Source organism: Corvus kubaryi, unplaced genomic scaffold (assembly GCF_017639235.1).
Source record: "Corvus kubaryi isolate FWS band 111438036 unplaced genomic scaffold, C.kubaryi_AGA036_p1.0 66, whole genome shotgun sequence".
NCBI lineage: Eukaryota > Metazoa > Chordata > Aves > Passeriformes > Corvidae > Corvus > Corvus kubaryi.
This window is the reverse complement of record NW_024582054.1, coordinates 25,444,571-25,458,419: the sequence shown is the minus strand read 5'-3', so window position 1 is coordinate 25,458,419 and position 13,849 is coordinate 25,444,571. Positions and strand designations below refer to the sequence as shown.

Genomic DNA, 13,849 nt, shown 5'->3' with positions numbered 1-13,849 from the left:
TTTGAACATAGCTATATATGTCAAAGCTAACACCCATTTTCATCTCTGCTTTCTAAATGTGACCCTTTTGTTTTATTTATTGTTCATGTTTTAAACAGAAGATGGGAGGAAGAAAGAAAGAAAGAAAGAAAGAAAATAAAAAATGTAATTTGCATTGTGAAAAGCCAATGGTATTTGATACTAGTTGATGCTACATAGATTTAGCTCATATTTCCACATTTTCTGTAGTATAGGTCTTATGAATCTTATTATATACAGTGCAAAAAAAAAATCCAATATATTAAACAATGTCTTACATTTATATAAATCACTACAGCTTTGTACAGCATGTAGAGGACTAAGTATTAAATGTATTGGGAGGTTGGAATATGAGCCCTAAGGTCCCTTCCAACCCAAACCATTCTATGATGCTCTGATTCTATGTGCTATATTATACAGGTATTAACTGTCGTGTATGAGTAGCTTGGTATCTATTGATGAAAAGCTGCATCTCACGTATGCTTAATAATTTTATGTGGACATTGAACAGGGGAAGGGTTTTACTGGACCATTATTTGCAGTATTCTGTGCTGGGGATGAACTGCATCATGTAATCCCATTCCTAGCCTCAATGTCTTTCATCATTACTTTTTGCTCTTGCACTTCTTTCAGGAAGCTTGTTCAAGGCTTTATGCAGCTGATTGTAAGGAAACTTGTTCTTTTTTTCTTTCTTAAATTAATTCAGGCCACTTTATTTCCCTCCCAACGTAACCCCGTAGTTAGTCCTCCAGTTCTTACCTTATGCTAACACAGTTCATAGAGAGCAGCCACATTTCATCTGTGCTCTCATTTTTGTCTCTCCTCTCAAAGTAGGCTCTCAGTTCCACACAAGGATGACTAGACCTTCCTTCCACCTGTTCTGGTCTGAGTTCATCTTTGCACACAACGTAACACAGAGCACTGTCTTCAGTTTACTGTTTTCTTTTATAATGATATTAATACATCCCAATTTCTATTGGAAATACTTTGCTTTTGCTGTGGGCTAGTATCACATTGCGCTTTATCGTCACTCTGGTGACTCATCGTAATCTTGTGATTAAGTTCTGTGCCCAGGTCTTCTGCTGGATCTGTCATTTCCAGCTGACCAGAACCTTTTTTGTAATGGTACTTATTAGTCACAGTACACTTAGTGAAGAAATATGTTGGCTATCGCATTCAGGAACAAGTAGGTCCTACCATATTTGGTAGCATGTTTTTCCAATATGTCTGGGAAATTTATGTGTCCACACAGTGATACAATTTCTGACAGCCATTTTCTTTCCAACAAAATATTAATGAGGTCCTCATCCAGGTTCAGATTTGATCTATGCGAGGCAATGGCAAACTTCTGACCCTAATTCATTTTAAAGCCCTTCATTCAAATTGATTTTGACCTTAAAAGCTATGGTTTTATCCATGTTAATACAGATTTTTATTTGCAGAAGTGGTCTTTATTAAACTATGGCAGTATTCTACTCCTGATTTTATTTCCAGCTTTCAGAAGATTATCATATATTTCAATATCCACTTTCCAATAATGAATGTTAGTCCACCAAGACTTGTTATGGCTCTACTGTCTAATTTCATGTCCTCCCCTATTGGTTTCATTTCCTCTGGTTTGTAACCTTGCCACCTTTCATTGGTTTCCAAACAGCAAAGTTGTCTCTCTGTTACCTCACCCACTTCAACTCAATCCTTTATAATCCTTTCAGTAACTGAATTGTCTCCATGACTACTCTATATTCTCTGCTTACACTTTTCTCTTTGCTGCTTCTGCTGGTGTTTTTTTCTTTTTGCTGAACTCTTTCAACTGTTTTTCTTTTGCCTGTGTAGCAAAGAGGGATTTGGAGACTGGAACATGACTTTTTCCAGTTTTCTTCCTTGGGTCTCTTAGTTTAAAGCTCTTCTGAATGGTGATGCTAGTTTGAGTCTTACAAAATCAGTCACTCAGGAACTCTGGTAGAGGCTGTTTCACATGGGCATTTTCTCCAAATGCTTCCTTGTATATTTATTTTATTATATTACTTCATTTAAGGTATATGTTGGACCTGAATCATAGCATGATTGGGTTCTTTTTTCCCTGTGGCGAGAGGTTAGAATATTTGTAGAAATATTGTCAGTTGCCATAAAAGGATGTAAACAACTTCTTCCCTCCAGTTCAAGAAACAGCCCCTCTAGAGCATGTACAAAGTCAAGAATCTTGATTTAGCAGCAGAGTTATTCAATGTAAATCTCGTGTAAGCCACAAAGCCATTTTGGCTGCCACTTCTCAGAAAGCTGCTTGTGCATGTAGGGTACACACTGGCAAATCTTCTCCTTCCCATCATCCTGATCCAAAGAAATGTCCCTATGGAAATACTTCTAGAGAGACACACAATCTTCAATTGGCAATCCTTTTTCCTTTGGATGCCTAGCTTTTTACCAAGAAAGGCCATTTCTTGATTAATCTGAATGCACTATGTATTTGTCATATTTCTGATTTCTTCAGATGCCTCTGACTGCTCATTCCAGCTGACTGGACAGCTGGCTTATTCTGAACAGAGCCAGGTAATGCTTCTCTGTGGAGCAGATGTCATTGAACACAATCAGTGCATTCCACTAAGTCTGCCAGATGTCTTCTGACTTAGTCAACAATTTTCTTTTTCTTTTAAGGGTGTTGGGAGGGTATGGGTCCACCAATGTAAGAATACAGTTGAAAAAAAGATTACAGTCATGTTGAGTGTCCTCCCCTAAATCCAGTCAAGTCTCCAGACAACTCTACAGTCACGACTATCTGGAATATTTGGTTGTCAGCCATCTTAGTTAATTAGTTGCAAGGAGCATTACTGGCTCCAATAGATGCTATATCTCTTCCAATGTTAGTAGTGGATCATCCACTTTTAGAAGAATTCTTCAGTGGATGATTCTGGCACTTTCTGATCACTTTTGACCCTCTATCTTTAATGATTGATTTGTTCATAAAAAAATTGTGCTTACATTTGAAAGTGCAACTATTATCACTAAACACAGAGATTAGATTTCCTTATGTGCAAATTGCCAGAGCAGGTCCAAGCTGAGAGTTTATATTGTGGATGAAATTTGCACAGATGTTCACTTCTTATGTATTTGAAACTTTTGGCATCCAGAACACTGGAGAGTGAAAAATTCCCCTTGTACTTCTTTCTGTGGGGGGGGGGAAAAAAAAAAGAACAAAAAAAGAAAAAAAGTGGGGTCTGAACATTTTCCACTGGTTTGTTTTCTGTCTTTGTTCCCATCTACTTATGCTCCAGCATTTTCATGTGGCACTGTGGCAAATACAGGTGTATAATTCATGCTGATTCTTTTGTCTGCTTGAAAAAGGCTTTTGTCTTTGGAAAATTTGACCCTATCTATTCATGGACATTTTTGACAACTCTGTGTATTTTTTCTTCTGTTTCAGTAACCTCTTGGTTGGCCAAAGGGACACTGTGTTGACACTACCTTGGCCAAAAAAACTCCTGGAGTTTCAATTGGCAGGGTTATTTTCCAATTTCTTCCCTTGATTACTGGGACATGCAGCTAACTTTATGCAGCTTCTTTGTTTCAGCCAAAAGACAGGAACATTTTGTGGAGAGAGAAAAGTGTGCACTCTTTACATTCTGTTTATTTTATATTTGAGGAGTCCTTGAGGGAGGATGTTTTACATCACTTCATAGTTTTAATAAGGAAGCTGTCAGATTTTATTTAACTGGGCATTATTAAGTGAAAGGATACAAATACTTCAAACATCTTTATACATATTTTCCAGAAACTTGCTTCACCACATCAGCTTTTCAGAATCTGAAATGTAACACACTTTAATTACACATAATGTGATCATAATGTGATGTAATGAAGAGCTTGTTAGTCTTCAGCACAAGTAAATAAAAGAAAGCAACTCAAAACCTTGAATTTAATTTGTGTATTTTTCACTTGCATGTTTTTCTGTGCATGTCTTAACATCTGTTGCATGTTCCTCTCTTGCCTACTCCTATTTTTTTTTTTCAGTGGTGCTTTTCCTGATGTACTCTGTGAGCTTGGAAATAAATAGGTAGAGGGGAGAGGGGGTAAACTGGGAAAAAAGAGTTCCTGTCTTGTATTTACCACTTGCAAAAGTGCAGACTGGCCCCTTTCTGATACAGTATTTTAATTTATTTATAGTCTGCTTTCATAGTAATTTTTCTTAATTGCTTATTCTCTCCAGCTGAAACACTGAAGGCAACAACTTCAGAGCTCAGAGAAATCACTTGGCACTAAGAAATGACCAATCAGAACAAGGACAGCAAAACTTTCCTGGGGCAGATCCATTGCCATAACAATGAACTTAGGCTGATTAGACTTCTGGTTTTTTTCTTGTGTATACATTTTTGCAATGATATCAGCATCTATATTTCATTAAAAGCTCAACACCCCCATCCTTGTCTTGTTTCTCATACCTTCTAAAAGATTTGCTTTCTTCACATACTGGTCTCTAAATCTTGTAAAAATTGTCTCAGCATGACATAAATCTCACACATATAAAGTGTTCCTGTTAATGTTCAAAAAATGAAGTGCAGTTAAACAAGTCAAAGGTGGTTATCTAGCTACTTGCAGAATAATTAATAAACGACACTACTTTGATATAAGAAGTTTGTTTTACCTGAATAAACTACACTACTTTGATATAAGAAGTTTATTTTACCTACAAGAAGGGTAATTTGAATGTTAGCTAAATTCTAGGATTGCTGAAGACCATTCATTCTCATTCATAAAAATATACCTTTCATTTGAATGAAAGCAGCTGAAATTATTGACAGTAGATTCCTTTTAAGGTCAAAATGATGTATCTTTCTCCTCTCCTAGTTTTTAATGATGTCTGGGATTTCAAAAGAACCTATGGGATTTAGCAACAATTTCCCTTTAAAGGCCACTTGGATTTGGAAGTCTAACTCTTCTAGGTTCTTTCAAAAATACAAGCTGTTATTAATAAACTATCATCCAATGCCTGTAACATTACATCAGACTTCAGCTTTTTTTAAGTCCAGGAGACCATATGGGTAGTTTATTCTCAACCACTTCTAGGAACTTCTAGCTATCTTACCAAATATTTAAGAAAATTTGTTTAGGGGTGAGAGATCACTGGTAATTTGGCATCCGCTCTAGGAATTAATGCAAAGAGGGGGCACTCATTGTTTACTGACCTGCTTTATTGAACTACAAAGCACTGCAATAATAATCTGATTTAACTGTGAAGGTGTTCTTATAAAGAGAGATTACATTGATTTTAATACATCTAGTTCCTCATAGCTAAATGATTTGAAAGAAGACCTACATCATAAGTAAACGGGTGTAATTTTATAATATTTTCCATAAGTAACTAGGAAATCATGATAGCTTTTGGAGATATTCAAACTCATCTTCCTAATGCTAATGTGCTAATATGAAATGTGCTAATATGAAAACCTTATGAAATCCTTTTTTACACCCCTCATATCACTTTTCTGTGGGAAACTGCTTTTACCAGGATGTGTCTAGATTTATTGTGGAGAAAAAGAGAAAGTGTTTCAAAGAAATCTGTTAAATGATTTTGCAGTTAAAACATGATTGACACAGTTTCAGGACTAATACTTCAAGTGTATGCTTTACACTTCAGAGGGATGATTCTTGAAATACTAACCTTTCAATTAAAGAGAAAAAAATCCTCACATTATTAGATTTCTTAGGTTAGGTCTCATGGACAGTAGTTGTGAATTCAGTGTCTCCTCCTGTATGATATTGCTGTGATTGAGGCAATCATATTGTTGAGACAGGTCCTGCAAATGTTTCCTCACTCTGATTGCTACCAAATCCTAGCTGCCTGCTGCCTCCTAGAATAAACATATGGTAGGAAAGCTGCTGGTGGAAATTTTGTTTTATATTCAGTGTAACAGGGTAACAATGGTAACAGTTGCCACTGTTCAAAGGGAAATGACTGATTCAAAACAAAACCTTAACCTGGCAACCTGTGAGAGCGAGACAAGCAGTGATGCCAGTCAAAACAGCAAAGGCTGTACTGTTCCTCCTCCCTCGGTCTTTCTCCTACTATGAAAGGCTGTATTATGTTTACAGTGTTTATTTTATCTCTGAACCTTTTGCTGATGCAGTTCGCCAGTGCTTTTTTATAGTCAGTTCCTGCTCTTAGGTGGAATACTTGAAGAAATTGTCAGTCTGTTCTGTCTGTTGCTGTTGTGCCTGTGTTGCACTTCAGTGCCTGAAGTTTTACTGTGTGTTACACAAAGCTTCTGCCTTGACTGGAACTGGAGAAGCTGCTCCAAGAGAGGGGTAGGATGTAGCGGTACCATGTTGGGAATAGGTAAGACAGCCAACAGCTGCAGGTAAGCTCAGGCAAGGCATCCTACAATGTCTGGCAGCATCTGGTGAGGCATCTGACAAAACTCCTCTCATTCCCTATAACATGCTGGGTCAAATGTGGGTGGAAGGACGTTTTGGTTGGGTCAGGGTGGGACTGCACACCAGGCAGATGAGTTCTTGAGTAAGACTGTTATGGTCCAGCAGTTTGGGCCCACAGATCCTGCACTGTGGCAGAGAGAGAAGGAGCCAGGTGGCACCCTGGGGCACCCCAGGTTTGAGGCAGAGAAGCAGCTGATCAATACCATACTCTGCAGCCTAAGCACAGAGCAGCAACATGAAAATTAATGTTATTGATACCTCTTGTGGAGAATGTCAGTCACCTTATGATGATACTACTTTCTGTGCATAGTTTGGATAATGCCTTTACTTCCAAGGAGATCCTGAAGTGGAGCAGTCAGCTGCTGTCACCTGAACAGCATCCTGCACTGCAGTGTGCTCCTTGTAACACACTTCAGCAGTGACTATAGCCCACAGCAGATTAAAGAGATGAGCATAAGTCAAATTGTCAGTCATTATCTCTTTGAAAACAAGGTCTTCTGTTGCAATCACTAGATTTTGCTTAGCAGGCTGTAGCTTCCTGAGAGCTTAGCGGGGCTGCTTAGGGCAGTTCGACCCTGGCTGCCCTCCCGTAGTCCATTTCAGACGGCCCCATGATCTTGCTCCAGCAGCTAGCAGCACTACAACCAGTGATGGCAAACGAGGCAAGAAGGGTCTCCCACGAGGGCTTGAGAGGATTTTAATCACATCTTGTCCCCACGATCCCCAGATGTAGAGAGACCTCATGATCCGGGCTTGGAGGGGTTTGTCAGGGGCTCAGGAGCAGTCCCTGGGTGGGGTTGGGGTACAGGAACCAATAGGGAGAGCCTGAGGGAGTGGTCAAGGCTAAGGGCAGGGGAGAGCAGGAGTGGGAACGTGGCACCACAAAAGCAGTGGGTTAACTACCATAGTCTTCCATGTTGGTAAGGGCACTAAACACATGAATTACCCAAAAAAGAATCACAGATACTATCTGCATTCATTGGAGCCAATAGTTCCCAAATAACCTTCTTAAGCCAGGAAGAAATTTAGCCAAAATGCACCCAAAGACCTGACCTTTGCCCAGCACCTCCCATACCTTGGTGAATGACTTTGGCCAGGAATGAAGCAGAGAAACATTGGCATTTCCTCTGTCAAAATATTATTCTGCCCCCATGGATGTAGACAGTCTTTTCAAAATACATTCATTTTTATCTGCAAAACAACAAGAAAATTTTCTCGCAAGAGGAAACTTTAAAATCAGCTACTCAGAGAAACAGCTTATTTGAACCAGACTATTTGCAAATCCAAACAAATATGCTTGGCCAGAATATCAAGATGGAGGAAAATACATATTTCTTCTGCAACTGCAGGTTTATAGATTTAATACCCTTATGCCTCATATGGTGAGTTTTGGAGTTTCTTTTGCTGTAACTGTTATCTTCTTGTCCAGTGCATTTGCTTGCTAGGGACTGACCATAAACTTGGATGGTCTGTGTAATGAAAGGGCAGGAAGAAGATGCTAGATGTAACCATAACTGTATCAGAGAGGAAGAGATATTTAAAAAGTTAGTATGGTACCTCCCCAAAGTACAAGCACAACTTCATGTGAAACTCACTTTGTTAAGATGGCAGGGAATCAACCACTGGTGCAAGGCTACTGTTCCAAGTTATCCACAGCTGTCTTTTGATAAAAAATATTTCCCACTTTTCATTTCATAGACAAAAGACAGGGTCTGATGCCACCTGATAAGACCAAGGAAAACTTCAAGCCGTTGCTTGTACCAATTTTAACCAGGAAAGGAGTTGGTAATGAGTATTTGACGCAGCAGACTGAGACTGAGTGAAAGAGGCTATTTGCTGGAGAGCCAGCATCTCCCTCCTCCTATTCTGATTGCAGTCATTTTCCTTAATCCATTTTCAGCTGAAAATTTTGCTTTGGAGCGAAGTAATGCTGTGGTTACTTTCCTGACCAGCCTTCTTGTACCCACACTAGGAGGGCCTGTCTCTCTGCTATAAAGACTTTTCCTAACATCTAATCTAAGTCTTCATTCACATGTGAAGCTAATTACTTCTTGCCATCCTTTGATGGAAACAGGATATGTGATGACTTTAAAATTTTTAAAGTCAACATTGGCTGATGTTTATAATTCTGTCTTCAGTCTTCTGTTTTTTCCTGATTGGTCACATTTTATAAATTTCCCCTTGTTCTTTGTTCTCCTCAGGACTCTTTCCAGTTTACCACATCTTTCTTAAAATTGAGAGACCAAAATAGATGTAGCAGAGGCTTTACCAGTCATTAGTAGAGTGGATAATTTCCTCCCATGTTTTATGTAGAGCTTTATTTTTAATAAACACAGAATTATATTATTCTGTTTTGAAACGTTCGTCTACAGTTGACTCATATTCAGTCTGTGATCCAACTTACCCAGTTCTTTCTTTTCCAGCCTCCCCTTTTTGATACTATATATTTGAGATTTTCTTTTAATGCAGAACTTTGAACTTTATAAAATTTCATCTAAGTGATTTCATTCCCCTCTCCCCACCAATTTATCACACTTACTTTGGATCTTCTCTTTCAAATTGCTTTCAGTCTCTTCCACTTCTGTCTTTGCCCAAGTTTTGGGACTATTTCCTGTTCCACCAAGGTATTAATGACTTCAACTGTTCTGAGACCTTCTCAAGCATAACCTAGTTTGAAAATGAGCCATTGGCAGTCACTTTTTTCCACACAGTTGTATACTTATAGAAATAATATCTAGATAATATTCCACTAGTTCTCTTAGTGAAAAAGTTGTTTTAAAGAGAATATCTGTAATTTTTATATTTATTTCCCTAAATTTATCCTTTTTTTTTTTTCTTGAGTATAATTATTCTAAAATGATAAAAATTGTTCTGTGCATTTCACTCATTCTGTTTCTAAGCATCCTAAGCTTCCTGGATCAAATTCTTCAGCTGGTGGTTAATTGAGTTCAGCTATAACACAATTCCTTATCTGGTGAATAAGACTCCAGGTTGGTGTTTGTTCTTTACACATTGACAAGCCAAGGGAACAAAATGTACAAAATGAAGTGTGTTGCTTCTAAAAGTATATGCCTGCCTGTCACATTATCCTTCCTGTGCTCTTTCAGTTAGGACTATACAATTTTGTCTGGTTTACAATATTTTTTTTAAAATTGCATTTCCTTCATCTGATGTTTTTTGCTGCTTACTTTCTTTTCCTTCAAGCCTAGCATTTCAACAACTTCTTTTTTAAATGGCCACTGCAGATTGAAATGTTTAGATTTTCATACTTATCAAAATAGCCTCTGGATTTTCCTTAAAAAAGGGAAATATTTTAAGGTGGGCTTAAAATATTTCATTTTTTTTATTATTATTATTTTATTTGTCTATTTACTTATTTATTTATATGAGTCAGCCAGGATAAAATGGAGCCCATATTTTATTTCTCCCGTAGCATCAATAAAGTTTCAGATTTTAGTAAAGTTCCACAAATAAAGTGCAATATTAAAATATGTTTATTAAAAAGGATTATATCTATTAATATTTTTAACAAATATTACTTTCCCTGGCTCCACTAAAGCTTCTGTATAAAGAATAGTGCTGGAGGATTTTTGAGTTATGTAGACAGATATATCTAGTAATTTTTGTGGTGATTTTGTAGAGCAAGGCTTTACTGTAAGGGTTTGAATAACAGGATATGACTTTTAATATAAATACAATAATGCACAGATAATGTGATGCATAGTCTTTTTTCAGCTCCTAATTTTAATGAAGCTTTTCTGAGGCATTGAAAAATACTTCCACAGTGGTTGCATTATTAACTCAGTGCAAATGCACTTGGACATTAGACAATGCTCTCTGTTGGGTAATTTTTTTCAATATTATGTCTTCTTCAAATAAGATTTAACGAGAACCTTTGCACTACAGTGAGAATAAAGCCAGTGTCTAGAATGTGGTCTATTTTTTGTTAAACACTGGCTCTTAAGAAATGCTGTCTTTTATTAATGATAATAGCCTTCCTCAGGGGTCAATACTGGCACTAGTGCTCTCTGACATCTTTGTTGGTGACATGGACAGTGGGACTGAGGGCACTCTCCGCAAGTTTGAAGATGACATGAAGCTGTTTGGTGCAGCCGACATATTGGAGGGACGGGTTTCATCTCTCGTGTGAAGACAGGCTGAGAGAGTTGGGGGTGTTCAGCCTGGAGTAGAGAAGGCTCCAGGGGGAACTTGTTGCACCTTCCAGTAGCTAAAGGGGCTATAAGAGAACTGAAGGGGGACTTTTTACAATGGCATGGAGTGATAGGACAATGGGGAATGACGTCAAACCTGCTAAAGGGAGTAGATATTAGATGTTTAGATTAGGTATTAAGAAGAAATTCTTTACTGTGAGGGTGGTGAGGCACTGGCACAGGTTACCCAGAGAAGTTGTGGCTGCCCCATCCCCAGTAGTGTTGAAGCCCAGGCTGGATGGGGCTTTGAGCAACCTGGTCTAGTGGAAGGTGTCCCTGCCCATGGCAGGGGAGTTGGAATTAGGTGTTCTCTGAGGTCGCTTCTAATCCAAACCATTCTGTGATTATATGATTTTATGATATGAGATAAAAGTCAGTCAGTTAGTTGAAAGTAACCTGTTGTAGCAGACACTAAAAATCGTGAATCAGATTAGTCTCAGTATCAGTATGTTTGTCCCAAAAATATACTATTATTTAATTTTAATTGCATTCTGGTTTCTAATTTTTTAAAACACATTTTCTTAGTTTTGTAAAGCTTTGTTCTCAGTTGTGAAAACTTGAGATTTATTATTTCATTTGAAATGAAATTTCCTATTATTTAGGATTCTTAAGACCTGGAGATTGAAGGAAAAAATGAAATATTTGTAAATCGCTCAATGGTCATAATAATTTCTTCAATTGTTTTCTTATTTTCAAGCTCCTGGTAGGAATACTTGTATTTTCTGAAATTAATACCTGTTTGGTCTTTGTGTTTTACTTTTGTGTGTGCAACTTAGTTTGTATTTGATTCTGAACAGTCATTATATCTCTTGAGTATAAAAAAGTCTAGGCAAAATTAAATGAATCATGTTTATGAGTTATAACAAATAATGCACAAATAAGAAGGGATAAGTGCTCACTCTAGTTTAAAATATCATAGATCTTTAATATTGACTCATGGTTTGAAAAATTAATGTTGTTTCCGTATTCACTATTTATTGAGTTGATTGAAATCTCTGTTTTCCAGCAAAATAGTGTTATGTAAGCTCTGTTATCTGTACTGATGAACCTGATTCACTAGGTGTACTTGAATGGGACAAAAGAATTCGAAGAGCTAATATTAGAAGTTTCTTTGTGTCATAGTTTCTAAAGTAACTGAGTCTCAGACTGCAATACAAATTAGAGACTCCTACTTTCTTGCAAAATTTCATATCAGTATTCAAAAATGTTGTGCCTATAATATTTATACTCTCTAATAACTATCTTTTGCTTCAAAAATTTATAATACCCTTTTCTTTCTGGAACAGCCTAGTATTTCAGTGGTTTCATATAACTTATTTTTTAAGCTACCTAATTTGTTTTTATTTGAAGATTTGTTAGGTTAAGTGGTTTCTTCAGACTACATTTATTTTCTTTGATATGTGACATTATCCGAATGATAGCCTCTGTGTTGAACTTCTATGTTTGACTAAGTGATTTTGCTGAAACTGTAAGCTAAGATCAGGCAAGGTTTCTTCTCAAGCCATAATGCTAGTAATTGAGTCTGTTTGTGTGATATGATTGGCAGAGCAGAATGACTAATCTTACAATGAATAATTTATTTGATAAATGTAGATTCTCACTTTACTTCACTACATTTTAAGAACAAAGCAGATATTTTGAATTATTCATTATTCAGATTTAAAGATTTTTTATAATAAAAAAAAGATTGTTATTGATAATTTCCCTGGCAGTATTGATTCAGATAAATTTGAAACTCAAGTGTAACTCTAAGTGGTTAATTTCTGGTCCATGTTAAAGATAGCTTCTGCTACAAAATTGGATACACTTTTGAGTGCCTGGCACCATTGTTCATCCTGAAGTTTTAAAATATGGTTTCTATGAATGCTTGTGCATCAGTTCAGAGGCTCACTTATATATAGTATTTGTACCATATGATTGCTTGAGCATTTGTGGAAAGCACATATAAATGATATTTGAGCGTATTCAAGGTGTATTTGTTTATAAATAAATGGGAAGGGAAACAAACTATTAATTTTACATTATTTTGGCTGAGCTTATAAATTATGTAATTTGTAGCTTCATTCTGTTCCAATTCAGATCTGCTTGCTTCTGTGGAGGAAGGCTTTGCACCAAGTGCAGAACTGGGTGACAATGTGGAAAGATCTGCTGCAGCTTTCTGCTCTTCCAGCTGAACCTTTCTGCTCTGGTTCTTCTCCCAAGTCTGCCTGCTTTGTGCTGCATCAGTGGAAAACTGAAAGTCTGAGAGTTATTCTGTGTGAGGCATCCCTGTGAAAGGTCTGTGCTTCTCCTTACATGGTCTACAGCTTAAGAAGATTAATCAAAAATCTCACTCTCCTTGAAATTGGGCAGCAATTTACTGGAAGTGCTAGGATTTGTCTCCCAGGATGACAAATAAAAATTACATCTGTGCTTCCATCTTTTCCCTGTAGTTTACCAGAAGAAGGTGTGAAGATTTAAGGTCATGACAAAATCTTCCAGGAAGACAATGGGGTGTGAATTTTTGGCCTCAGGAATTTGTTTGCTGTAATTAGATTACTGGGAGAGATTTTTGCTCCTGCAGTGCTTGTTTTCTGAAGGGAACTCTGCATATAGCAGATAAAAACAAATGTTCTTAAAATAGGAATTGCTATCTGGAAAAGTTAAAAATGCAGTTCAGTCTTCAGATATTCAAATGCAGGCCAAATGAGAAGCTATTTAGAGCTTTGTGGACAGAATAGAATAAGTGCAGGGTCTCTAAAATGTTATGCTAGAAATAATATTCCTGAAGAAAAGAAGAATTGATTTCCATCTAAACACACAATATATGCTGAAAATTTTTTAGCATTTGTGGGAACATCAGGACTACTTCCAACAAAAAACTTAATGTAAATTTTTAGCTCAACTTAGGTTTATTTAGTTTGAGACAGAAATACTGATGCCCAGTGAAAACTTCAATGCTAATAAGGATAAATAATCAAACATATTTCATGGTAAATATTTTAAGAATTTTACCTGTGTTCTTCAGACCCAACCTATACTCTCAGTATTGTTAGTATCCTGATGAAAATGTGTTTTCAATCTCTGGCATTCCAAGTTTGTAAGTAAATAATTCTGTCCTTGAACCAGAGCGCAGATTAATTACTAGCTGGACATTTTTTCCTCTTGACCAGAGAATGTGAAAGTTTTTAACAAAGGGAATATTCATTAATCTT

General features: G+C 36.9%; 1 long non-coding RNA gene across 1 annotated transcript in view; it reads left to right on the top strand.

Annotated features, from left to right (window-relative positions):
• The window catches only part of LOC121673594, a 272,596-nt gene that overhangs the window by 123,212 nt on the left and 135,535 nt on the right, over window positions 1-13,849 (top strand). The window contains exon 9 of the long non-coding RNA XR_006019254.1: window positions 12,735-12,932. This is a non-coding gene — a long non-coding RNA (uncharacterized LOC121673594). The remainder of the gene's footprint in view (window positions 1-12,734; window positions 12,933-13,849) is intronic.